Source organism: Arachis ipaensis, chromosome B6, assembly GCF_059453495.1.
Source record: "Arachis ipaensis isolate K30076 ecotype BB chromosome B6, ASM5945349v1, whole genome shotgun sequence".
In the NCBI taxonomy this organism is placed as follows: domain Eukaryota; kingdom Viridiplantae; phylum Streptophyta; class Magnoliopsida; order Fabales; family Fabaceae; genus Arachis; species Arachis ipaensis.
The window spans coordinates 90,972,345-90,999,672 of record NC_142441.1 but is presented as its reverse complement, the minus strand read 5'-3'; the positions used below and the strand labels follow the sequence as shown (position 1 = coordinate 90,999,672).

At 40.7% G+C, this 27,328-nt stretch overlaps 1 non-coding gene across 1 annotated transcript; it reads right to left on the bottom strand.

The window, feature by feature from the left end:
• Positions 1–18,234: 18,234 nt before the first annotated feature.
• LOC148561733 (small nucleolar RNA R71) lies at positions 18,235–18,342 on the bottom strand. Its single transcript, XR_015887084.1, has one exon. It is a non-coding gene; the product is annotated as a small nucleolar RNA R71 (small nucleolar RNA).
• Positions 18,343–27,328: the final 8,986 nt, after the last annotated feature.

Genomic DNA, 27,328 nt, shown 5'->3' with positions numbered 1-27,328 from the left:
AAAATTCCTTCCGGCAAGTGCACCGGTTATCGTCAAGTAAAAACTCACAATAGAGTGAGGTCGGATCCCACAAGGATTGGTTGAGTGAGCAATTCGGATTAGAAGTGTGTTCTAGTTGAGCGGAATCAAGATTGAGATGAGAATTGCGGAATGTAAAATTGGCGGGAAAAGTAAATGACAAGAAATTGAAATGGCGGAATCTTAAATTGCATGAATTAAAGAGCAGAAACTAAATTGCTGAAATTAAAAGGGAATGGGGGTGATTGCATGAATTGAGTTGCAAAATGTAAAGAGAAGATGTAAATCAGAATTGGGGAATTCATTGGGTTATAGGAGATATTGAGATCTCCGAATCAAAACATGTTTATCTCTTCCTCAAGCAATGCGTTCATTGAATTTTGCTTGGCAATCTTATATGATTGGATCCCAATCCCTTGGCTCACCAATTCTCTCTAAAAATGAACAAATTCCCAATCCCTTGGTTTAAATGTTCATAAGAAGAGATGATGCTCGATCACTGATTATACCACACAGTTTCATGAACCACAATTTGGTAGGATTACATGTCACAATATCCATCCAAACCCCAATCCAATTCACTGTGAGAAAGCTTCTCTAGCATGAATCCTCCATTCCTTTCCCAAGGTTCCGAAGGATTCCAATTATGGGTAGTTTCTTTCCCAAGACAACTACCCAATGGAATTAGATCGAGAAGCTTTCTAACAAAATTCAAGAGAAAAGATTGAAGAAGAAGATAAACTATTATTGATTCATTGAATTACAATAGAGCTCCCTAACCCAATGAAAGGGGGTTTAGTGAGTCATAGCTCTGAATTCAATTACAAAGATATGAAAACTAGCTAAAAGTGAAGGTAAAAGTAAGGTCCTTTCTAACTTAAATTCTATCCTATTTATACACTTTCTATATTGAGCTTCTGTTGTGTTTCTTGGGCTTTGAGGCCTCTCCCTGCTTTCCTTTTGCCTTGGGTTTATGATCCATAATCTTGATGAGGCTGCTGATCCAAATTCTGTAACATTCATTGAGCCAACTTAGTGATAATCAAATAATGGCACATGACTCAATAAATTGAAATTTCAGACTCATCAATCCTTCAGGCCCAATCCCATAAACCATGATATTCAATTGGGTTTCATACTAGAATAAGTTTAAGTTAATGTTTGTGCTCAAATACTAACTTAAACCACAATATCTTTGGTCCAGAAACCTTTTCCAAGAGTGGCGTTTAAGCTGCAGTTTAAGCTTAAACTGCAGCTTAAACGCCAGACACTTCCAGTGAGGCCTTTTGTAGAAGCACGTTTAAGCTTCAGTTTAAGGTTAAACTGAAGCTTAAACGTGGAAATGGAAGAAGGCAGCCCTGGAGAGTCATGTAGTCGAACACGTTTAAGCTTTAGTTTAAGGTTAAACTGAAGCTTAAACGTGGATATAGGAAGGGCAGCCCTGGAGGTCGAACACGTTTAACCTCCAGTTTAAGGTTAAACTGGAGGTTAAACGTGGAAATGGAAGGAGGCATCCTGGAGGTCGAACACGTTTAACCTCCAGTTTAAGGTTAAACTGGAGGTTAAACGTGGAAGCTTAGAAGGGTAGCCCTGGAGGTGTCGAACACGTTTAAGCTCCAGTTTGAGGTCAAAATGGAGCTTAAACGTGGAAATGGAGAGAGCAACCCTGGAGGAGAAAACTTGGTCGAACACGTTTAAGCTCCAGTTTGAGGTCAAACTGGAGCTTAAACGTGGAAATGGCTCCCTGGTGCTTTTCCCATTCTGGCGTTTAACCTCCAGTTTAAGGTTAAACTGGAGGTTAAACGTGGAACTCCTTCCTGAGTGGCATTATCATTCTGGCGTTTAACCTCCAGTTTAAGGTTAAACTGGAGGTTAAACTTCAATTCCAGCATTTCTTAGCCTTCATGATTCTGGCGTTTAAGCTCCAGTTTAGGCTTAAACTGGAACTTAAACTCCACATGTGATATTCAAGCTTCCTTTATTGATTTTGTTGCTTCCTTGCTTAGCCTCTTCTTCCCTGAAATCATCCAAACAAATGCATCAAAGTCTTTCAAAAATTCATGAGAAATCTTCCATTCATAGCATTCAAGTAATATAACTAAAACTCATGGAATTTGCATCAAAATCATATTGTTTGGATGGTTCATTGCTTTGTTATTCTTTTAACCATTCTTGGTTACTTTAAGCTCAAGAAAATGCATAAAACCACTAAAACTAACAGAAAAATACTAGTGAAACTAGCCTAAGATGCCTTGGCATCAGTGATATTGATTCTCCTAGTTTAGTATGTTGATTCTTGAACACAGCTACTTTATGAGTCTTGGCCGTGGCCCTAAGCACTTTATTTTCCAGTATTACCACCGGATACATAAATGCCACAGACACATAATTAGGTGAACCTTTTCAGATTGTGACTCAGCTTTGCTAAAGTCCCCAATTAGAGGTGTCCAGAGTTCTTAAGCACACTCTTCTTTTTTTCTTTGGACCTTGACTTTAACCGCTCAGTCTCAAGTTTTCACTTGACACCTTCACGCCACAAGCACATGGTTAGGGACAGCTTAGTTTAGCCGCTTAGGCCGGGATTTTATTCCTTTGGGCCCTCCTATCCACTGATGCTCAAAGCCTTGGGATCCTTTTTATTTACCCCTGCCTTTTGGTTTTAAGGGTTATTGGCTTTTTCTGCTTGCTTTTTTTTTCTGCAAGCTTTGTTCTTTGCTGCTTTTTCTTGCTTCAAGAATCATTCTTATGATTTTTCAGATTATCAATAACATGTCTCATGTTCATCATTCTTTCAAGAGCCAACATATTTAACAGTCTTAAACATCAAATTCAAAAGACATATGCACTGTTCAGGCATTCATTCAGAAGACAGAAAGCATTGCCACCACATGTAAATAATTAGAATGTTCTTATTAAAAATTCGAAAATTATTGCCTCTTATTCTAAAGAAATTCTTCTATTTTATTCATGTTTGATGATGATGAGAAAATTAAATTATAGCTTAATTGGAGATAAAATCAAAATTATAGATACTAATTACTACTATATGACTCCTAAGGTAAAACTAGAATAAGAACAGTTATCACAGAGTTAAGGCTAAGATTGGAATTTAACAACCTTTGTTCTGGGGAGTGGATGTTCCTCTAATCTGCGGGGTGCTTGGTCCTTCAAGAGATAATTTCTGGCGCTTCAATTCCCTTAAGTCGCGCCCTTGCTCCTCCTGTTCTTTAATCAAATAGCAAAGAATGCTACTTTGTTCCTTCTGTTCTTTCATTATTTGTTCCATAGCTTCTTGCATCTTGGTAACTGATGTTTCAAGATACTCCCAGTATTTAGATTGAGGGATTTCTGGGAGAAATTCCTGTGTTTTCTTCTTGATGGGGTCATCCTGTACTTGTTGTTTTTCCATTGATGCTTTGGTGATTGGTCGCTCAATTGAGATATACTCAGTTATTCCCATCCTTACTCCAGCGTCCTTGCAGAGCATAGAAATCAAGCTTGGATAAGCCAACCTGGCATCTTTGGAATTTTTATTTGCAATTTTGTAAAATTTAGTTGAAATCAGTTGATGAACTTCCACTTCTTTTCCCATCATGATGCAATGGATCATCACTACTCTTCTGATAGTGACTTCAGAATGGTTGCTAGTGGGCAGCAGAGAATGCCCAATGAAATCCAGCCATCCTCTGGCGATTGGTTTGAGATCTTCTCTTTTGAGTTGATTAGGAACACCCTTCATGCTGGTGGTCCACCTGGCTCCAGGGATGCATATGTCCTCTAGAATCTTATCCAGGCCCTTGTCTGTTCTCATCATTCTCCTATTGAAGGAGTCTGGATCATCTTTTAGCTGAGGTAGCTTTAAGATCTCCCTGATCTTGTCAGGGTGGGTATGAACAATCTTTCCTCTGACCACGGTCCGATAGTCATAGATATCAGATCCAGATAGTCTTTGCCTGCCTGTATGCCACATATTAGCATAGAACTCCTGGACCATATTCCTTCCCACTTTCGTTTCAGGATTGGCTAGGATCTCCCAGTTCCTGATTCGAAATTGCTCCTGGATCTCCGGATATTCGTCTTCTTTCAGATCGAATCTGACTTCCGGGATCACTGATCTTAGACCCATTATTTTGTAATAATGGTCTGAATGTTCTTTAGTTAAGAACTTCCCTTGATTCCAAAGTGGTTTTGGAACACTCTCTTTCTTACCTCTTGGAGTGGGTTGTTTTCCTTTAGGAGCCATGATCTTAATGATCACGGATAAGCACACCAAACTTAGAGGTTTGCTTGTCCTCAAGCAAAAGAAAAGAAAGGAGAGGGAGAAAAGGAGAGCTAGGTGCAATGGTGGATGGGAGGGGAGGGAGGCCGAACCCATATTTAAAGGGAGAGGGGGGTGGGTTTTCGAAAAATAGGGAGAAAGATAAGATAGAAGATATTATTTTTAGAAAAAAAATATGATAAGAAAAGATATGATTTAAAATTAGAAAGATATGAAAGATATTTGAAAAAGATAGATTTGAAATTTTGAAAAAGATAGTATGGAGATTTGAAAAAGATATTGCTCAGTTGAAAAGATTTTTGAATGAAAAGAGAGGGATTTATTTTGAACATTTTGAAAAAGAGTTGAGTTAGATTGAAAAAAGGATTTGTGCTTATGGATTAAGATACATTTAATATTTTTAAAGAAGGGTTTTTAGAAATTAGGGGTTCTAGAAATCAGGGTTCTTAACATGTTTATGCAAGAAATCATGAATTGGAACATGAAAATTAGAATTAGAATGAAAAATATGAAAAAAAAAAACGAATTTACCTCCTCCCCACCATCCTGGCGTTTGAACGCCCAAATGCTGTATGTTTTGGGCGTTCAACGCCCAAATGCTGCTTCTCCTGGGCGTTTAACACCCAGCTGCTGCTTATTTCTGGCGTTGAACGCCAGGAAGTCCTTTGTTACTGACCATTTTTCTGAACGCCCAGAACGTTGTAAATCTGGCATTAAACGCCCAGAAAGAGCTTCTTTCTAGCATTCAACGCCCAGATGGCTATCCTTACTGGCGTTCAACGCCCAAAACAGACTTTTACTGGCGTTTTCTTGCCAGTGAGCTATTTTTCTCTGTTTTGCGTGCAGAATCCTTCTGTAACCCTGTGAACTTATACAATTGACTCTTTACCTTAGGATCAATGAACTTTATATAAACAAATAAAATCAAGAATAGGGCAAAATGCTTAGAGGAAGTGATGCCCAATGGCTGGGTTGCCTCCCAGCAAGCGCTTCTTTATTGTCTTTAGCTGGACCTTGCTGAGCTTTTAATCTAGCTTCAGCCTTGAGCACTCTTGCTCAACATTGCCTTCAAGATAGTGCTTGATTCTCTGTCCATTAACAATGAACTTCTTATCAGAATCAATATCTTGAAGCTCCACATAACCATATGGTGATACACTTGTAATCACATATGGTCCCCTCCACCGGGACTTCAGTTTCCCGGGGAATAGCCTGAGCCTAGAGTTAAACAACAGAACTTTTTGTCCTGGTTCAAAGATTCTAGATGACAGCTTCCTGTCATGCCATTTTTTTTATTTTTCTTTATAAAGCTTGGCATTTTCGAAAGCAGTGCATCTGAATTCCTCTAGTTCATTTAGCTGGAGCAATCTTTTTTCTCCAGCTAATTTGGCATCAAAGTTTAAGAATCTGGTTGCCCAGTAGGCTTTATGTTCCAGTTCCACGGGCAGGTGACATGCCTTACCATACACAAGTTGGTATGGAGAGGTCCCTATAGGAGTCTTGAATGCTGTTTTGTATGCCTACAAAGCATCATCCAAGCTTCTTGCCCAATCCTTTCTACGGGTACTTACAGTCCGTTCTAGGATTCTTTTTAGCTCTCTGTTAGAGACTTCAGCTTGTCCATTAGTCTGTGGATGATATGAAGTCACCACCTTGTGGCGAATCCCATACCGGACCATGGCAGAGTAAAGCTGTTTGTTACAGAAGTGAGTGCCCCCATCACTGATTAGTACTCTAGGGACCCCAAACCTGCTGAAGATATATTTCTGGAGGAACTTCAGCACTGTTTTAGTATCATTGGTGGGTGTGGCAACGGCCTCTACCCATTTTGATACGTAGTCAACGGCCACCAGAATATAAGTGTTTGAGTATGATGGTGGAAAAGGTCCCATGAAGTCAATTCCCCATACGTCAAACAACTCAATCACCAAGATTCCTTGTTGAGGCATGGCGTAACCATGAGGCAGATTACCAGCTCTTTGGCAACTGTCACAGTTACGTACGAACTCTCGGGAATCTTTATAGAGTGTGGGCCAATAGAAGCCACATTGGAGGACCTTGGTGGCTGTTCGCTCACCTCCGAAATGGCCTCCATATTGTGATCCATGGCAATGCCATAGGATCCTCTATGCTTCTTCTCTAGGCACACATCTCCGGATTATCCCGTCTGCATATCTCTTAAAGAGATAGGGTTCATCCCACAAGTAGTACTTTGCATCAGTAACTAATTTTTTCTTTTGTTGCCTGTTGTACTCTTTGGGTATGAACCTTGCAGCTTTATAGTTTGCAATGTCTGCAAACCATGGTGTTTCCTGAATGAAAAATAAATGCTCATCCGGAAAAGTCTCAGAGATCTCAGGAGAGGGGAGGGACGTCCCTTCTACTGGCTCTATCCGGGACAGATGATCAGCCACTTGGTTCTCTGTCCCTTTTCTGTCTCTTATTTCTATATCAAACTCTTGCAGAAGCAACACCCATCTTATGAGCCTGGGTTTTGAATCTTGCTTTGTGAGTAGATATTTGAGAGCAGCATGGTCGGTATACACAATCACCTTTGATCCTACCAAGTATGATCTAAACTTGTCAATGGCATAAACCACTACAAGTAATTCTTTTTCTGTGGTTGTGTAATTCTTATGGGCATCATTTAAAATGCGGCTAGCATAATAAATGACGTGCAGAAGCTTGTCATGCCTCTGCCCCAGCACTGCACCAATGGCGTGATCACTGGCATCACACATTAGCTCAAATGGTAATGTCCAGTCTGGTGCAGAAATAACTGGTGCTGTGACCAGCTTGGCTTTCAGCGTTTCAAACGCCTGTAGACACTCTGTGTCAAACACAAATGGCGTGTCAGCAGCTAGCAGATTGCTCAGAGGTTTTGCGATTTTTGAAAAATCCTTTATAAACCTCCTATAGAATCCTGCATGCCCTAGAAAGCTTCTGATTGCCTTGACATTGGCAGGGGGTGGTAATTTTTCAATTACCTCTATTTTTGCTTGATCCACCTCTATTCCCTTGTTTGAAATTTTATGCCCAAGGACAATCCCTTCAGTCACCATAAAGTGACATTTTTCCCAGTTTAAAACCAAGTTGGTCTCTTGGCATCTTTTCAGAACTAGTTTCAGGTGATCAAGACAGGAGCTGAATGAGTCTCCATATACTGAGTCTCCAAAAACTTGGTGAACGAAAATTACTTCACACTATGTAATTTCGCACAACTAACCAGCAAGTGCACTGGGTCGTCCAAGTAATACCTTACGTGAGTAAGGGTCGATCCCACAGAGATTGTTGGCTTGAAGCAAGCTATAGTTATCTTGCAACTCTTAGTCAGGATATTAATTAGTGGCTATCAATTGACTTGCAAATGAACAAGAGAGCATGAATTAAAGGTTACTTGTTATGCAGTAAATGAGAATATGTTGGAGTTTTGGAGATGCTTTGCCTTTTGAATCTCTGCTTTCTCTCTATCTTCTTCCTCACGCACGCACGTCCCTTTTATGGCAAGCTGTGTGTTGGAGGATCACCGTTGTCAATGGCTACCATCCTTCCTTTCAGTGAAAATGGTCCAGGTGCGCTGTCACCGCACGGCTAATCATCTGTAGGTTCTCGATCATACCGGAATAGGATTCGCTATCCTTTTGCATCTGTCACTATGCCCAGCACTCGCGAGTTTGAAGCTTGTCACAGTCATCCAATCCCAGAATCCTACTAGGAATACCACAGACAAGGTTTAGACTTTCCGGATTCTCAAAGATGCTGCCAATGGATTCTAGCTTATACCACGGAGATTCTGATTAAGGAATCTAAGAGATACTCATTCAATCTAATGTAGAATGGAGATGGTTGTCAGGCACACGTTCATAGGTTGAGAATGGTGATGAGTGTCACGGATCATCACATTCATCATAATAAGGCGCAAATAAATATCTTAGATAGGAACAGACATGATTGAATAGAAAACAGAAATACTGGCATTAACTCATCGAGGCACAACAGAGCTCCTCACTCCCAACAATGGAGTTTAGAGACTCATGCCATCAAAAGTTACAAAGTTTAGATCTAAAAATGTCATGAGATACAAAATAAATCTCTAAAAGTTGTTTAAATACTAAACTAGTAACCTAGGTTTACAGAAAATGAGTAAACTATGATAGATGGTGCAGAAATCCACTTCTGGGGCCCACTTGGTGTGTGCTGGGGCTGAGACTAAAGCTTCTCACATGCATAGGGCTGTTTTGGGCGTTCAACGCCAGCTTTGGATCCAATTCTGGCGTTGAACTCCAACTCCTAACTTGTTTCTGGCGCTGGACGCTAGACAGCAGCTTGGAACTGGCATTGAATGCCAGTTTACGTCATCTATTCTTGAGCAAAGTATGAACTATTATATATTGCTGGAAAGACCTGGATGTCTATTTTCCAACGCAATTGGAAGCGCGCCATTTGGTGTTCTGTAGCTCCAGAAAATCCACTTTGAATACAGGGAGGTCAGAATCCAACAGCATCAGCAGTCCTTTTTCAGCCTGAATCAGATTTTTGCTCAGCTCCCTCGATTTCAGCCAGAAAATACCTGAAATCATAGAAAAACACACAATCTCATAGTAAAGTCCAGAAATATGAATTTTGCCTAAAAGCTACTGAAAATAAACTAAAAACTAACTAAAACACACTAAAAACTATATGAAATTAACCCCAAAAAGCGTATAAAATATCCGCTCATCAAGGAGCTAAGAGCAAAGATAGCTAGCATGGTAGAAGCCGTGAATCACCTAACCTCCCACCTAAGTTCATGCACCCTAAGTACTCCCATTATTGAATGTAGAGAAACAATCAAGGAGCTTAGTGAGGATATGAACTTGAAGCTCCATGGTGAGGAAGAAGAATTGAAGCAAGAAGGGCAACAAGAGGAGAAGATAAAGATTAGCGAACAAAAGAAAGTAGTGGATGGATGTTTAGGATACGTTGAGCACATAAAGGAATCTCGAATTGAAGAACCCTCTTCCAAGAAAATTGGAGGGGATATTGAAGAGAAGAGTAATGTTGCGGAAGTAAACAGAGAGTTGAAGGAAATTGATCAAGAAGTGGATTCCATCACTAGTGATTTTTTGCCCATGTTGGTCAATCCCCTTGACGATCTTGTTGAACCTTCCCCCAGTGGATTAGAAAGCAAGGTTGAGGAAGACGTGAAACCTCCATGACCTACTAAGGGTGAAGAACTGGGAGAAGTATTCCAAGCAACAAGCACTCCTATCTTTGATGATTCCAAATCAACATATGATCCTTTCGAGTTTGAAGAGTCCTTCCCCAAAATGCCTAGACTTGATGATGAGGTAGATTTCACTATACCTCCTATCTATGATGAGAGTGATGGGAAAGAAATAGAAGGAATTAGTGAAGAAGAATGTGAACTTGAGGAAGCTTGGCATGAGGAGGAACTTGAAGAACCTTGCCAAGTGGTGGAAACCTCTAGAAGAGGATGGACGGGAGTAGAGTATGCTTTATCAAGATCTTTGGGAACCCCTCCACCTAGTTCGTCATCCAATCCTCCACTTGAGTGGGTAAAACTTCTAACTCTCAGCTCTGTTATCCCACTTGAGTATGGTTTGCTTGAAACGGATGGCCAACTTAGGGCGCTTTGTGGAATTAAGCAAAAGAGGAAGATGTTTAGTGGTTGGCGTTCTAAATCTAGGCTCATTATGGTGGGAAGCTCAAAATTGAAGAGTATGGATTGGTGTAATGCTCAATTAAATGGGTCTAGGAGAGTAGTTTGGTACCTCCATGAGAATTCTATTTTCTCGTCGCCCGGACAAAGTCAAGGCAATCAACTAGATGATGGGTGCGAGGACAAGATATGGGATCCTGGATTATCCTATGATAGTCAATTTCGGGAGCTCACGTCTTGGAGAGGACCTCACCAAAGCTTAATGAAGAAGGTTGGAACTTCTGACAACCGATTGAAGGACAAGCACTCTTGGAGGTTCAAGGATGGATACAAGCATAAGCCACCTTGACAAGAAGCCTCCCAATGTCCAACTTAAGGACTTAAACTAAAAGTGCTTGGTGGGAGACACCCCACCATGGTAAACTCTTTCCATTCTCTTGTAGATATAATGAATGAATGAATTGAGTTCCATTGTATAGAGTTTCTTTACTTTGTAGTGTATTTGCTTTGATTGCTAAGGTATCTATACGTCCTATGCTTTAATTAGGGATAATTCTTTGAATTTGAGTTTTTGCTTGAATTGCAAGTTTTCTCAAGTTGTTTGAAAAATCCCCTATGTTTCAAAATGCGCTTAATCTTGCATCTTAGCTAGTTTTAGAGTTTTAGAGAAGGATGAAAAGTTATGAGGACTTTTGATGCTCTTTGGAAAAGAAAAAAAAACACCAAGCCACGTGCAAGGGCAAAGCGCGCGCGCGTAGGCTGCTCATTTCAACTATCTGGGCCAAGGACCAGAGAGTTGTGCCACTTTTGGGCCAACTCTGTGTCTCAACCCATGCGGACGCACGCTGTACGCGTCCGCGCCACTCCCTATTTCTTCGCTTACGCGTTGGCGTACTCTGCGCCTCCGCACCTATTCCATAAACTCGTACCATCCACACGAATGGGCACAGTGCGCGCCCGCGTCGATGCGTTTTAACATCACTCAGGCTAAAGGAACCGAGAGTTGTGCCAACTCTGGGCCTCTTTTGTGCCTCTGGCCCAGCACATCCGCGCGGATGTGCACCGTACGCGTACATGCCGATCCCGAACTCTTCCATCTACGCGTAGGCGCGTGTGGCGCCTCCGCGCCACTTCCCTATTTCTATCACCCACGCGGATGCGCATGGTGCGCACTCGCGTGGATTTGAAAATCCCATTTAACCAGGGACGTGAAGCCCTAGCACATTCGCGCAACCCCCATTCGTCCACTTCATCTCCAACGTTCCATTTCCCTCCATCTTCAACCTCTCACCTCTGAGAAACCAACCACCGGCTGCCCTCCAGCGAGCGGCCCGCGACCATCGCCGCCGCTGTCACCACCCAACCCCCTCTTCCTCACTCCCTCTCTTCCACTCGACCCTCTCTGTCTCTACTCTCTCTCACAGCCAGCCTCAGCACCGCCACAAGCACTGCCGCGACCCCATTGTCGCCTGCGCGAGCTCCACGGTGACGTCGAACTATCGCTTCACTTCACCTTCCCTTCATTTGCCCCGTTCAGTTCTGCATTCCAGATTCCATACCCTCCCCTGTTCTACCTCCTTTTTACTGCTTATTGTTAATCACATTAGTTTAGTTAGATTAGCTTAGTTAGTTAGTTTAGTTTGATTTAGGTGGTTAGCGAATCTGGGCTGAGTAGTGGATTTAGGCTTGTTTAAATTTCTGTTGCTATGTGAAATTGCTCTATTTTGTTGCATTACTCTGTGTTCATTTAATCTGTTGATGCTGCTTACTTGTGATTGATTGGTGAAGAGAATGCTGATTGAAGCAAGTGCTGCTAATCTTTGTGCTGTTTGATTTGCTTTGCTGCTAAACTATTGGCTATCTGTTACATCCATATGAATTCATATATATGATTTTGTGTTTCTAATTGTTGATGAACTCATATAGAATCTAATTTGACTGTTTGAATTTGAAAAATAGCTAATTTGCTGCTGAAATGCTGCCGGATTTTTCTTAACCATAGTACTTGAATTGACCTTGTTTGATGGATGTAGCAACTTCTAGTTGATGATTGTTGTTCAATTAGCACTTTGTTACCTAAATGGTTTTGGATAATCTTCAGGGACAAGTTTTGGTCTTGCTTATGCTCTTTGCTTGTTATGCATGATGATTTGCGTATAGGCATTGAATAGTTTGAATGAATTTTCTAATTGACCGTCACTTATGATTTCCTTAAAATATCAGGCCTCTTTGGCATAAACATACAAGTTGAAAGTTTTTAATCTGTGGGGCTAATTTGATTCACATGTTCATGCATGATTGACATTAAGCCACATAGACCGTAAGGCTTTTTCACTCTTTTCTCAACTTGTAACTTTTATGCATTACTGAATTTAATGTTGGATACTTCTTGATTGATTCTTTCTTTAATGATTTGACTTCACCAACACAAATTCATTTGACTCTAGTGATCATTGCATTGATTGATGGTTTGTTCCATATTAGTTGCTTTCTAGCTATATCATATTTCATCATCAATGACTTGTTGCATTTCATGATTGTGAACGTGCTTACATCCATATTTTGTGCATTCCTTTCAAATTGAGCTAGTAATCACCATATCACTGATTTTCAAACTGATTTCTAACTTTAACCTGTTTAACCAACTAACTTCTTTTGGTTTTTAACTTAACTCTTTTGATCATTATTTTGGATATGGTGTTTCCTAGGCTTAGTAAATGAGTAATGTGCAAATGTGGTTTGAATTCTTGGTTTGCAGTTTGGTTTGAATTCTGAATTATGTTTGCTTGCTTTCTAAGAAATCTCCTTTCTTTATCCACTTCATGAGTATGCTTTGCTTTGAGTGCTTTATATCTATTTGGCTATCTGCTTATATTGTATCATCTTTGTTTTTCAGAATGTCGGATAAAGGAAAAGCTATAGCCACTACTTCCAAAAAGAAGAAGCGCTCTAAAACCTCTACCCCCTCAGCATATGCTAACTATGCCAATAATCCGCTAAATGAAGAAGACAAAGAAAATCAACTACTCCCATCCACTGATTCAACCAAATTCTCCAACCTCTATTGCGAGCTACGCTTTTCCAGTTATAAAAAGAAAAATCTGAACATTGAGAAGAAGCTGAACCTTCCCAATGAAGTGAGGCGTGCCATAAATTCCCGCATCTCGGAGTTGGGATTGGATTTCGTTGATAGGGACTTAGGAAGGATTAACATCTCATGGGTTAAGGAGTTTTACTGTAACTTCTTCCGAGCGAACTTGGATTCAGTGCACTTAAGGTGTAGAGAGATTATGATCACTGAGGATGCTATAGGGGATGCACTACTTTGCAGAGTTGGTACTCCTGACACTTGTGCCTACCAGCAGGAAGAGGTAGCTCTCCTCTCCATGACTTTTGACTATGAGGCGCTTAAGCGCGTGATTGCTACACCAGACGCTCCCTGGGTGATGGATTCGAACAACAAGAAGCCTAAGGGGATGCTATCTACATATCTGTCTAAGGAGGCTAGGACCTGGTAGCAGATATTTGCCCACTATGTCTTGCCTACCACTCACTTCTCAGAGATTCCGATGGATATGCTAGTTCTGATTGGGTGTGTCATGGAAGGGAAAGAGGTGTATTTCCCCCAGCTGATTAGGCATAGCATGTGGAGAGCTCATATTCGCGGCTTGCTACCGTTTCCTACACTGGTTACTAGTTTAGGTGAGCTAGCTGATGTCCCGTGGGAGGACGATGACGTGACACCACCACCCCCAGATGACGACGACAAAGAAGTTACTATTCCATGGGGTGGATGGGTGCACGAGAAGCCCCCGACCAGACGTCGTTCTTGGGCTAGAGCGGTAGTTGAGGCAGCCAGACCCTCTTCTTCCACAGCAGCAGCAGAACCCTCTTCCTCCACAGCAGCCGCAGCATCCTTACCACCACTACCAGCAGCACCTGAGCCGATTTATCTGTTAGTGCAGCACCTTCTTCGCTTCATGGTGCACTTCGAGCGTCGTGTCATGCGACGTCTTGACTGCATAGACTAGGTATTCGCATCACAGGGCATTGAGCTCCCTCCACTTCCAGACTCTCCCGCCTCTGACGAGTAGGACTAGGAGGAGGAGCATAGTGAGGAGCCGACACAGCAGGAGGCACCACCAAAGATGCAGACCACCACTGAGGTCCAGCAGCCTCCTGAGGTCCAACATGACATTCCAGAGCGACAGCCAGTACCAGAGCCACAGCAAGTGCCTGAGCCACAGCCAGTACCGCCTCCAGTCCTACAGCCTGAGCATGAGCCACAGCCTGGTGCAATTGTTGACCCCCATCCCGAGCTTCAGTAGTAGCATCGAGGACGATGCTTGATTCTAAAGTGTGGGGAGGTCACCGTTCGTGACCAATGTTTACATTTATGTGGTGAACTTTCAGACTTCCATTTCTATTCGCTACTACTTTATTTTGTTTTATTCCGCACTTTATGTTTTGGATTATTTTGGGATTACTGTACATATTTGCTATTATGGATACTCTTGTTTTGGTTGTTTCACACTTTTAGTATATATATATATATATATATATATATATATATATATATATATATATTGTGATTAGAAAATTTATGGATTGCTAAAAATCTAGTCAACCCTTTTTATATAAGAAATGTGTTTTGATTGAAAAAGGGGTAAACTAGGAGAATTTTGAAAATTTTCTAAATCACAATATTGCATTAGAATAAGCTTAGTCAATATGATGAAAATTTTCAAGAAACTCATTTTTAGGGCACCACCCCAATTGGTTGAAAATTTTTTTTTAGAACTTGCTTGAGTTATACGCGTTGTGGATCATGTTTTGAGCTAAGAATACAAGCTTCTGAGAATTGAGCTTAATTGTGTGGCTACATCATACATAACAACTTACTTCCACTCTTGTGTGCATTATTCTCCTCCTATGATTGTAATCATTGATTTGTTTGATTCTTTATGTCCATTAATTTGTGTATACATGCATTTATATGATTGAGGCCATTGTTCAAATAGCTCACTTACCCAAATAAGCCTACCTTTTATATTCCATTGCTAGCCAATTTTGAGCCTATATTTAACCCATTTGTTCTTAATTGTAGCACATTACAAGCCTAAGTTAAAAATAATAAATGTCCTTAATTTGGATCTTTGATTAGCTTAGACTAGTGAGAGTGTTCATCAATTGAATTTGGGAAGTTGCGAACATGGAGTAGAGATAAAAGTGTGTTTGTTGAAAAAATCTTGGGAATTGGGTACATGCTCATGTATTAATCATGTGTAAACCGTATGCATTGATATTCTCGTATATATTTTACCAAAAAAAAAAGCAATAGAAAGGGGACAAAATGCCCCAAAGTGAAGTTCAATAAAAGTCAATGCATATGTGTGGTGATTAAAAAGAGAATACATGAGTGTGTGAGAAAAGTGAAGAATGGGTAGTTAGGTTTGTTTAGAATTGTATAGGTTGTCATAGGTCAGGTGGGAAGTTTAAGTTAATCAAAGATTCGAATTTCTAGTTCACTTAACCATATGCATCCTACCTTGACCCTAGCCCCATTACAACCTATGGGAAAGACCTCATGATATTTGTATGCATGCATAAAATAATTGTTGATTATTAGATGAAAAACAAATCTTGGAAAGCATGAGTAGGGGAGAATTGAGTGAATCAACCCCATACACTTGAGTGCCTAGAGCGGATACACATCCGGTGAGGGTTCGATCGCTCAATTACATGTTTCCACCCATGATCATCTTTTCTTGCAAGTCTGTGAACTCTTTCAATGATTCAATCCAATTGTGGTTTGCTTGATTGCTAATACCTTGGCCCTTCTGCTTGTATACGTATTCTTGGAGATTGATTTATTTTGACTAAGCCATTACATCATGTAGATAGATTGCATTTAGTAGTTGCATTGAATAAATGTTAATACCCTTTTGCTTCTTCTTGATTTTAGCATAAGGACATGCTTAGTTTAAGTGTGGGGAGATTTGATAAACCCCGATTTTGTGATTTATCTTGTGCTTATTTTGGGGGATTTTGTCACATTTTCTCATATTTATTCAATGAAATAGCATGGTTTTGTAATTCTCCCTTGAATTTTGCTTAAGTGTAAAAACATGCTTTTTAGGCTCTAAATTGGTGATTTTAATTCAATTTAATTCCATTCGATGCCTTGATGTGTTTGATGAGTGATTTCAGGATTCATAAGGCAAGTATTGGATGGAAGAAATGAGGAGAAAAGCATACAAAAAGAGAGAATGCATGAAAAAACAAAGATTGGGAATGCACCAAAATACGCGCACGCGCACCAGGCGCGTACGCGCAAAAGTGGTTTCACCAATAGACGCGAACGCGTACATGCCGCGTCCGCACGGGTTGAGAATTTTCCAGTCGACGCGCACGCGCACATGGTGCGGACAGGCCGATACTCTCATGTGGCCCACTTGAAGGCAAAACGCTGGGGGCGATTTCTGAGCTGCCCAGGCCCAAATCCAACTTGTTTCTGAGTGTATTTCATGCAGAATTGAAGTCCAAGCAAAGGGGGAGCAATTAGTTTAGCCAATATGAGCCTTTAGTTAGTTTTCTAGAGAGAGAAGCTCCCTCTTCTCTCTAGAATTAGGTTAGGATTAGGTTAGATTATCTTAATTTCATGTTTAATTACTTGATCTCATCTTGTTTCTTTGATAATTTCTCATTTCTACATCTTGATTCTCTTAGTTTTTAGGTCAGTTTCCTATTTTGCTCTCTTTTGTGATGATGACTCATGTTGGATTTGTTTACATTTAATACAATTTTGATGTTGATGTTTCTTTAATTAATGAATTGAGTTGTGATCTCACTTTTCTTGCAATTAATAGTGATAGATTTTAGTATTCTTGCAATTCATGATGCTGATTTTTATTGCATTCTAAGTATTTGATGAAATTCTCTATTTAGTTTTTGAGTAGTTTTGTCAACTCTTGGCCTAAGCCAAGGGACTTGAGTGATCTTGAGTTTTTGGACATAATGGATTTGGTGATTTGAGAACCCTTGGTGATCAATTTGAAGCCCATTGATGCTAACCCACTACTAAGTCAATTAGTAGGTAGGTTAGGACTTAAGGGTGGATGTGATCAAGCCTATTTGACATACTTCAAGTCTAGGAGTAAATGTTACGTACTTAAGGCTTCGAGAAGTAGACTTAATGGGTTGGCCTCTCATAATTGTCAATAATTGGTTTGTTGACTAGGATGGTGATCTCAAGTACCCAAGTCTTAGCCAAGAGTTCTTTATTTTGCTTTCTTTACTTATTCACTCAGTTTACTTTCTTGCCATCTCATAAACAAAACCCCCTTTTACCCCATCATAGCCAATACGCATGCACTTCATTGTTTCCTAGGGAGATGACCCGGAGTCCAAATACTCTGGTTATTTCTTAATTGGGGATTGTTCTTTGTGACAACCTAAAAATTTAATTTGATTTGAGGATTAACTATTGGTTTGGACTATACTGACAACGGGATTATTTTGTGGAATTCCGAACCAGTGTAAATCCCCACCTATCATCCCCCTCTCATCTCTTTCTATTTATTTATTTATCTACTAACACTTCTCCTCTACTCATAATTTGAACCCCCTCTTCTCCCCTGTGTTCAAATTTTTTCTCTTCTCTTCTTCTACTCACAAAAGAGAATCTCTATACTGTGACATAGAGGATTCCATATTTTCTTTTCTGTTCTCTTCTTTTTCATATGAGCAGGAACAAGGATAAGTACATTCTTGTTGAAGCCGACCCTAAACCTGAAAGGACTCTGAAGAGGAAGCTAAGGGAAGCTAAGGCACAACTCTCTAGAGAAAATCTGACAGAAATTTTCGAAAAAGAAGGAAACATGGCCGAACCCAACAACAATGCAAGGAAGATGCTTGGTGACTTTACTGCACCAAATTCTAACTTACATGGAAGAAGCATCTCAATCCCTACCATTGGAGCATACAATTTTGAGCTAAAGCCTCAATTAGTTTCTCTGATGCAACAGAATTGCAAGTTTCATGGACTTCCATCAGAAGATCCTTTTTTCAGTTCTTAACTGAATTCTTGCAGATCTGTGATATTGTTAAGACCAATGGGGTTAATCCTGAGGTCTACAGGCTTATGCTTTTCCCGTTTGCTGTAAGAGACAAAGCTAGAATATGGTTGGACTCTCAACCTAAAGATAGCCTGAACTCTTGGGATAAGCTGGTCACGACTTTCTTAGCCCAGTTCTTTCCTCCTCAAAAGCTTAGTAAGCTTAGAGTGGATGTTCAAACCTTCAAACAGAAAGAAGGTGAATCCCTTTATGAAGCTTGGGAGAGATACAAGCAACTGACCAAAAAGTGTCCTTCTGACATGCTTTCAGAATGGACCATCCTGGATATATTCTATGATGATCTGTCTGAATTATCAAAGATGTCATTGGACCATTCTGCAGGTGGATCCATTCACTTAAAGAAAACACCTGCAGAAGCTCAGGAACTGATTGACATGGTTGCAAATAACCAGTTCATGTACACTTCTGAAAGGAATCCTATGAGTAATGGAACGCCTCAGAGGAAGGGAGTTCTTGAAATTGATACTCTGAATGCCATATTAGCTCAGAATAAAATATTGACTCAGAAAGTCAATATGATTTCTCAGAGTCTGAATAGATTGCAAGCTGCATCCAACAGTACTAAAGAAGCATCTTCTGAAGAAGAAGCTTATGATCCTGAGAACCCTGCAATAGCAGAGGTGAATTACATGGGAGAACCCTATGGAAACACCTATAATCCCTCATGGAAAAATCATCCAAATTTCTCATGGAAGGATCAACAAAAGCCTCAACAAGGCTTTAATAATGGTGGAAGAAACAGGTTTAGAAATAGCAAGCCTTTTCCATCATCCTCTCAGCAACAGACAGAGAATTCTGAGCAGAATCCATCTAGGTTAGCAAATATAGTCTCTGATCTATCTAAGGCCACTTTAAGTTTCATAAATGAAACAAGGTCCTCCATTAGAAATTTGGAGGCATAAGTGGGCCAGCTGAGTAAAAGAGTCACTGAAACTCCTCCTAGTACTCTCCCAAGCAATACAGAAGAGAACCCAAAAAGAGAGTGCAAGGCCATAACCTTACTTGGTGTGGCCGAACCCAGAGAGGAGGAGAAGGACGTGAATCCTAGTGAGGAAGACCTCCTGGGACGTTCACTGACCAATAAGGAGTTTTCCTTTGAGGAACCAAAGGAATCTGAGGTTCATCTAGAGACCATACAGATTCCATTGAACCTCCTTCTGCCATTCATGAGCTCTGACGAATATTCTTCATACCTTGTACCATAGGCACCATGACCTTTGAGAAGGCTCTGTGTGACCTTGGGTCAGGGATAAACCTCATGCCATTCTCTGTAATAGAGAAACTGGGAATCTATGAGGTACAAGCTGCAAGAATCTCACAAGAGATGGCAGACAAATCTATGAAACAGGCTTATGGACTAGTAGAGGATGTGTTAGTAAAGGTTGAAGGCCTTTACATCCCTGCTGATTTCATAATCCTAGACACTGGGAAGGATGAGGATGAATCCATCATCCTTGAAAGACCCTTCCTAGCCACAGCAAAAACTGTGATTGATGTAGACAGAGGAGAGTTGGTCCTTCAACTGAATGAGGACTACCTTGTATTTAAGACTCAAGGTTCTCCTTCTGTAACCATGGAGAGGAAGCATGAAAAGCTTCTCTCACTACAGAGTCAACCAAAGCCCCCACAGTCAAACTCTAAGTTTGGTGTTGGGAGGCCACAACCAAACTCTAAGTTTGGTGTTGAACGTCCACATTCAAACTCTAAGTTTGGTGTTGGGAGGTCCCAACAATGCTCTGAATATCTGTGAGGCTCCATGAGAGCTCACTGTCAAGCTATTGACATTAAAGAAGCGCTTGTTGGGAGGCAACCCAATGTTATTTAATTATATCTATTTATTTTCCATTGCTATTTTATGTTTTCTTTAGGTTGATGATCATGTGAAGTCACAAAAACTACTGAAAAATCAAAAACAGAATGAAAGACAGCATTAAAAATAGCTCACCCTGGAGGAAGAGCTTACTGGCGTTTAAACGCCAGTAAGAAGCATTAAACTGGCGTTTAACGCCAGAAAGAAGCATCAAGCTGACGTTAAACACCAGAAACAAGCACCAGACTGGCGTTTAATGCCAGAATAGAGCATGAAATTGGCATTTAATGCCAGAAACAAGCAGCAAGCTGGCATTTAACGCCAGACATGCATTCTAAGGGCGTTTGCATGCCTAAATGGAGCAGGGATGTTAAGTCCTTTATCCCTCTGGATCTGTAGACCCCACAGGATCCCCACCTACCACACCTCTTCTTCTCTCCTCTTCACACCCTTTCATAACTCTCTTCCCCAAATACCCTTCACCAATCACCTCCATACCTCTTCCCCAAATACCCTTAACCACTCACATCCATCCACTCTTCCCCATAAACCCTACCTACCTCCAAAATTCAAATTCTTTTCCCTCCTAAACCCAACCCTAATGGCCGAAACCTACCCTTTCCCCACCCCTATATAAACCTCTCAACACTACTCTATTTTCACACATTACAACCACCACTTCTTCCTCTTGGCCGAATACACCTTCTCCCTCAATCTCCTCCATTTTCTTCTTCTTCTCCTACTTTCTTTCTTCTTTTGCTCGGGGACGAAAAAACCTTTTAAGTTTGGTGTGCTAAAAATCATTGCTTTTTGTTTTTCCATAACCATTAATAGCACCTATGGCCAGAGAAACCTCAAGAAAGAGGAAAGGGAAGGCCATTGCTTCCACCTCTGAGTCATGGGAGATGGAGAGATTCATCTCAAAGGTCCATCAAAACCACTTTTATGAAGTTGTGGCCAAGAAAAAGGTGATCCTTGAGGTCCCTTTTAAGCTCAAAAAGAGCGAATATCCGGAGATCCGACAAGAGATTAGAAGAAGAGGATGGGAAGTTCTCTCTAATCCTATTCAACAAGTCGGGATCTTAATGGTTTAAGAGTTCTATGCAAATGCATGGATCACTAGGAACCATGATCAAAGTAGGAACCCAAATCCAAAGAATTGGCTTACAATGGTTTGGGGAAAATACTTAGATTTCAGTCCGAAAAAAGTAAGGTTGGCGTTCAACTTGCCAATGATGCAAGAAAATGCATGCCCCTACACTAGAAGGGTCAACTTTGGTCAAAGGTTGGACCAAGTCTTCATGGACATATGTGTGGAAGGAGCTCAATGGAAAGTTGACTCAAGAGGCAAACCGGTTCAATTGAGAAGACCGGAGCTTAAGCCTGTAGCTAGAGGATGGTTGGAGTTCATTCAACGCTCAATTATTCCTACTAGCAACCGGTCTGAAGTTACTATAGACCGGGCCATCATGATCCATAGTATCATTATTGGGGAGGAAGTGGAAGTTCATGAGATCATACCTCAAGAACTCTACAAGGTGGCTGACAAGTCCTCCACTTTGGCAAGGTTAGCCTTTCCTCACCTCATTTGCCACCGATGCAATTCGGATGGAATTGACATGGAGGGAGATATCCTCATTGATGAGGACAAGCCCATCACTAAGAAAAGGATGGAGCAAATAAGAGATCATGGACCTCAACAAGAGCATGAGGAAATTCCTCACCATGAAATCCCTGAGATGCCTCAAGGGATGCACTTCCCTCCACAAAACTATTGGGAGCAAATCAACACCTCTCTAGGAGAATTAAGTTCCAACATGGGACAACTAAGGATGGAACACCAATAGCACTCCATCATTCTCCATGAGATTAGAGAAGATCAAAGAGCTATGAGGGAGGAGCAACAAAGACAAGGAAGAGACATAGAGGAGCTCAAGAGCACCATTGGTTCTTCAAGAAGAGGAAGACGCCACCCTCACTAAGGTGGACCCGTTCCTTAATCTCCTTGTTCTTATTTTCCTGTTTTTCGGTTCTTGAGCCTTATGTTTTATTTATGTTTGTGTCTTTACTATATGATCATTAGTGTTTAAGTGTCTATGTCTTAAAGCTATGAATGTCCTATGAATCCATCACCCCTGTTAAATAAAAAATGTTTTAATTACAAAAGAAAAAGAAGTACAAGATTTCGAATTCATCCTTGAAATTAGTTTAATTATTTTGATGTGGTGACAATACTTTTTGTTTTCTGAATGAATGCTTGAACAGTGCATGTCTTTTGAATTTGTTGTTTATGAATGTTAAAATTGTTGGCTCTTGAAGAATAATGAAAAAAGAGAAATGTTATTTGATAATCTGAAAAATCATATAATTGATTCTTGAAGTAAGAAAAAGCAGTGAAGAACAAAGCTTGCAGAAAAAAAAAAGAAAAAGAAAGAAAAAAATTGGCAAAAAAAAATAGTAATAAAGAAAAAGAAAAAGCAAGCAGAAAAAGTCAATAGCCCTTAAAACCAAAAGGCAAGGGTAATAAAAAGGATCAAAGACTTTGAGCATCAGTGGATAAGAGGGCCCAAAGGAATAAAATCGTGCCCTAAGCGGATAAACCAAGCTGTCCCTAACCATGTGCTTGTGGCGTGAAGGTGTCAAGCCAAAAGCTTGAGACTGAGCGGTTAAGGTCGAGGTCCAAAGAAAAAAAAGAGAGTGTTCTTAAGAACCCTGGACACCTCTAATTGGGGACTCTAGCAAAGCTGAGTCACAATCTGAAAAGGTTCACCCAGTTATGTGTCTGTGGCATTTATGTATCCAGTGGTAATACTGGAAAACAAAGTGCTTAGGGCCACGGCCAAGACTCATAAAGTAGCTGTGTTCAAGAATCAACATACTGAACTAGGAGAATCAATAACACTATCTGAATTCTGAGTTCCTATAGATGCTAATCATTCTGAACTTCAAGGGATAAAGTGAGATGCCAAAACTGTTCAGAGGCAAAAAGCTACTAGTCCCGCTCATTTAACTGGAGCTAAGTTCATTGATATTTTGGAATTTATAGTATATTCTCTTCTTTTTATCCTATTTGATTTTCAGTTGCTTGGGGACAAGCATCAATTTAAGTTTGGTGTTGTGATGAGCGGATAATTTATACGCTTTTTGGCATTATTTTTACATAATTTTTAGTATGATTTAGTTAGTTTTTAAATAAAAATAATATTTCTGGACTTTAGTATGAGTTTGTGTGTTTTTCTGTGATTTCAGGTAATTTCTGGCTGAAATTGAGAGACTTGAGCAAAAATCTGATTCAGAGGCTGAAGAAGGACTGCAGATGCTGTTGGATTCTGACCTCCCTGCACTCAAAGTGGAATTTCTGGAGCTACAAAAACCCAAATGGCACGCCCTCAATTGCGTTGGAAAATAGACATCCAGGGCTTTCTAGTAATATATAATAATCCATACTTTCCCCAAGTTTAGACAACACAAACTGGCGTTTAACGCCAGATTTCTGCCCTATTCTGGCGTTAAACGCCAGAAACAAGTTGCAAAGCAGAGTTAAACATCAGAAACAAGTTACAAACTGGCGTTCAACTCCAAGGAAGACCTCTATACGTGAAAGCTTCAATGCTCAGCCCAAATACACACCAAGTGGGCCCGAAGGTAGATTTCTGCATCATTTACTCATTTTTGTAAACCCTAGTAACTAGTTTAGTATAAATAGGACTTTTTACTATTGTATTCACATCTCTGGTTAGTCTTTGAATAATTTTATATTCAGAGATCACGTTTAGGGGGCTGGCCATTCGGCCATGCCTAGACCTTCTGTTCTTATGTATATTCAATGGTGGAGTTTCTACACCCCATAGATTAAGGTGTGGAGCTCTGCTGTTCCTCATGAATTAATGCAAAGTACTATTGTTTTTCTATTCAACTCAAGCCTATTTCTTCTCTAAGATATTCATTCTCACACAAGAACATGATGAATATGATGATTATGTGATGTTCATCACCATTCTCACTTATGAACGCGTGCCTGACGAACACTTCCGTTCTACATGAAAGCAAGCTTGAATGCATATCTCTTAGCCTCCTGATCTACGATCAGAGTCTTCGTGGTATAGGCTAGAATTATTGGCGGCCATTCTTGAGATCCGGAAAGTCTAAACCTTGTCTGTGGTATTCCGAGTAGGATCTGGGAAGGGATGGCTGTGACGAGCTTCAAACTTGCGAGTGCTGGGCATAGTGACAGACGCAAAAGGATCACTGGATCCTATTCCAGCATGATCGAGAACCGACAGATGATTAGCCACGCAGTGACAGCGCATTTGGACCATTTTCACTGAGATGACGGGATATAGCCATTGACAACGGTGATGCGCAACATACAGCTTGCCATAGAAAGGAGTATGAAGGATTGGATGGAGGCAGTAGGAAAGCAGAGATCCAGAAGGAACAAAGCATCTCCATACGCTTATCTGAAATTCTCGCCAATGAATTACATAAGTATCTCTATCTTTGTTTTACGTTTTATTTATATTTTAATTATTAAAACTCTATAACCATTTGAATCCGCCTGACTGAGATTTACAAGGTGACCATAGCTTGCTTTAAGCCGACAATCTCTGTGGGATCGACCCTTACTCACGTAAGGTTTATTACTTGGATGACCCAGTGCACTTGCTGGTTAGTTGTGTGAAGTTGTGACAAAGAACTAAAATTATGAACGTGCGTATTAAGTTTTTGGCGCCGTTAACAAGGAAGGAACTCTCACGATTTCGTGCACCAACGACCCGAGGTTTAAATACTTTGGTTATAAATTTTATTGGGTTTGCTTAAGTGACAACTAAAACTTTTGTATGAAAGGATTATTTGTTGGTTTAGAAACTATACTAGCAACGAGAATTTATCTATAAAATTCTTTACCGGTAGAAATTCGATCGTCAGTGCCGGTACCTGGACAGTGATCTGGGCACTATATCTCGGGTGTTCCCATATGAGAAATCCGAAGGGAGACGTCTCCATGGAGATGTGTCGGGTTGGCAGTTGAACCGACAATGTGATATCACAGCCAGTAGGGCAGGCATTCATCATATGCATTTTCTATCTGCTTGTATGCATTATTTACTTGTAATGGCTTGCCTAATAACATGCTTACTTGCTATCTGAATTAATTGCCTTATATGCTTCTATTTGTGCTTTACTTGCATTGTCTATTACCTGTATTTTCTACTGGGATTGAGGAGGTTCGGAAGGCGGTGGCGATGGGATCGCATGGAGGATAAGTTGGTGAAGGTTGTGGGACAGCGGTGTTTGTTTAGAATAGAAATCCCATAAGATAGATAACCCTATTTATTTATGTTAAGGTGAAAATAATTATGTTTATTTGTTTTAGAATGCTTTAAGTTTGAATCTTGTGACGGATATGGAGCTTAGGATTGCCTTTGGCGTCCTGGGGTCTTATATCCTACATTTCTGGGCACTGTTACCATACTGAGAACCTCCGGTTCCCATACCATATTTCTATTGTGTTTTTCAGATGCAGGTCGCAACCCACCTTGGTGAGTTGCTTTGGATGGTGGCCGAAGCAGAGGATCTTGGATTCTTTTGGAGTCTTTTTGGTTTACTTTGTTTATACATCTCTCTTTTGTATTTTGTTTAGCCTAGAGGCTTGTATTTGAGAGAACAAACTTGTATAAGCTATTTTTAAACTGTCAGTATTCTGTATGGTTCTGTATACCGTTATATGGCTAGCCGGCTTAAACTCCGCGAGTCGAGGCTAGTTTCCTATGATATTATATACTTATCTTTTGTTGTATCTCATCTGTTTCTTATGCCTTAAGATAGTACGTTTTGCGCTTTTGAAATCCGTTTTTTTAGTTATATCCTTCATCAGGCTTCTAGATTATACTATTCTTTCTATACTTATATTATGTATGAGCTTAGAACTGTCATAAGCTCTGATTAACCTTTGCTTTACGACGCGAGGTAAGGCTTAGGCTAATTAGGGTGTTACATTTAGTGGTATTAGAGCGGTTCGTCCTCGTGAGCCTGAGAGATGGACCGATTGTGCTTCATTGCATACTCTGTGTGTCTTTTCTTTGATGCTATTGGGATAATTGAAGCACTATACTTTTGATATTGAGACTGATCACCTTGATATTGATTGTTTGGTGCAGACAGGAACCCTACATGGCGACTCGCGGGCGAGGTCGAACACATACCCGAGAGAGTAGGAATGAGCAACCAGCTGACAATCATGCCGAATTCATGGCAGCAATGGCGAATCTCGCTAATACCATGGAAGCTAATGCTGCTGCGACTCTGCAAGCTGTGCAGAGGTTAGACCAATCGGCGGGGAATGGCAATGGGAACGGAGAAGGAAATGCCAATGATAATTCTAAAGGAAACGACGATAACACGGGTGGAGTTCCGATGACCTTGGCGACGTTTCTCAAGGTTCATCCGCCAACTTTCTGAGGATCCAGAAATCCTATTGAAGCGGACCACTGGTTCCAGGAAATTGAGCGTGCTTTACAGGCACAGCATGTTCCCCTCAATCAATATGTCGAGTTTGCCGCTTATCAGCTAGCGGGAGAAGCTCAGCCCTGGTGGCAAGTTGAGTGTCATTTTCTACAGCTTCAGAATTGTGACATTCCATGGGAGGTATTCCAAACGGCTTTCTATAAGAAATACTTCCCTGAGTCTGCATGGGAAGCAAAGGAGATGGAGCTAATGCAGCTGAAGCAAGGTCCCATGTCTGTGGCAGAGTACACCAACAAGTTCGAAGAGCTTTGTAGGTTTTCTCGGATGTGTCAGGGTGATCCGGAGACTTACGAGAGTTGGAGATGTGTTAAGTACCAGAGGGTTTTGAAGGATAACATTATGACTGATGTGGCTCCTTTAGAGATCCGTGTCTTCTCTGACTTAGTGAACAAGGCTAGAGTAGTGGAAGAGTATGCCAAGACCGTGGCGGCATCCAAGGACACTCATGGAGGGAGCTCTAGTCGTGGGTGTGGCAAGTATTTTCATCCAAGAGGACAAAGCTTCAAGAGAGGAGGATATGCACCTGAAGGCCAAGGGGCCTCAGAAAGAATAATCAGAATCAGTTTCAGTATGCTAAGGGAAGAGGAAATCAGAGTGGCTGCTTCCGTTGTGGGTTACCTGGCCACATTGCGAGGGATTGCACTCGTGAGACGAATTAGAATGCAGGCCAGAGTCAGCATCAAGGTCGAGTCTTTGCTGTGAATGCCAAGGACACTTCTAGGGTGGATCCATTGATGAGAGGTATATGTCTAATCGGTAATGAATTCTTAGTTGTATTATATGATACTGGAGCTTCGCATTCGTTTATTTCATTTGCTAAAGTTGAAGAGTTAGGTTTGAAAGTGTCAGAGTTACCTTTTAATCTGCATGTACATACTCTGCATCAGACAGTT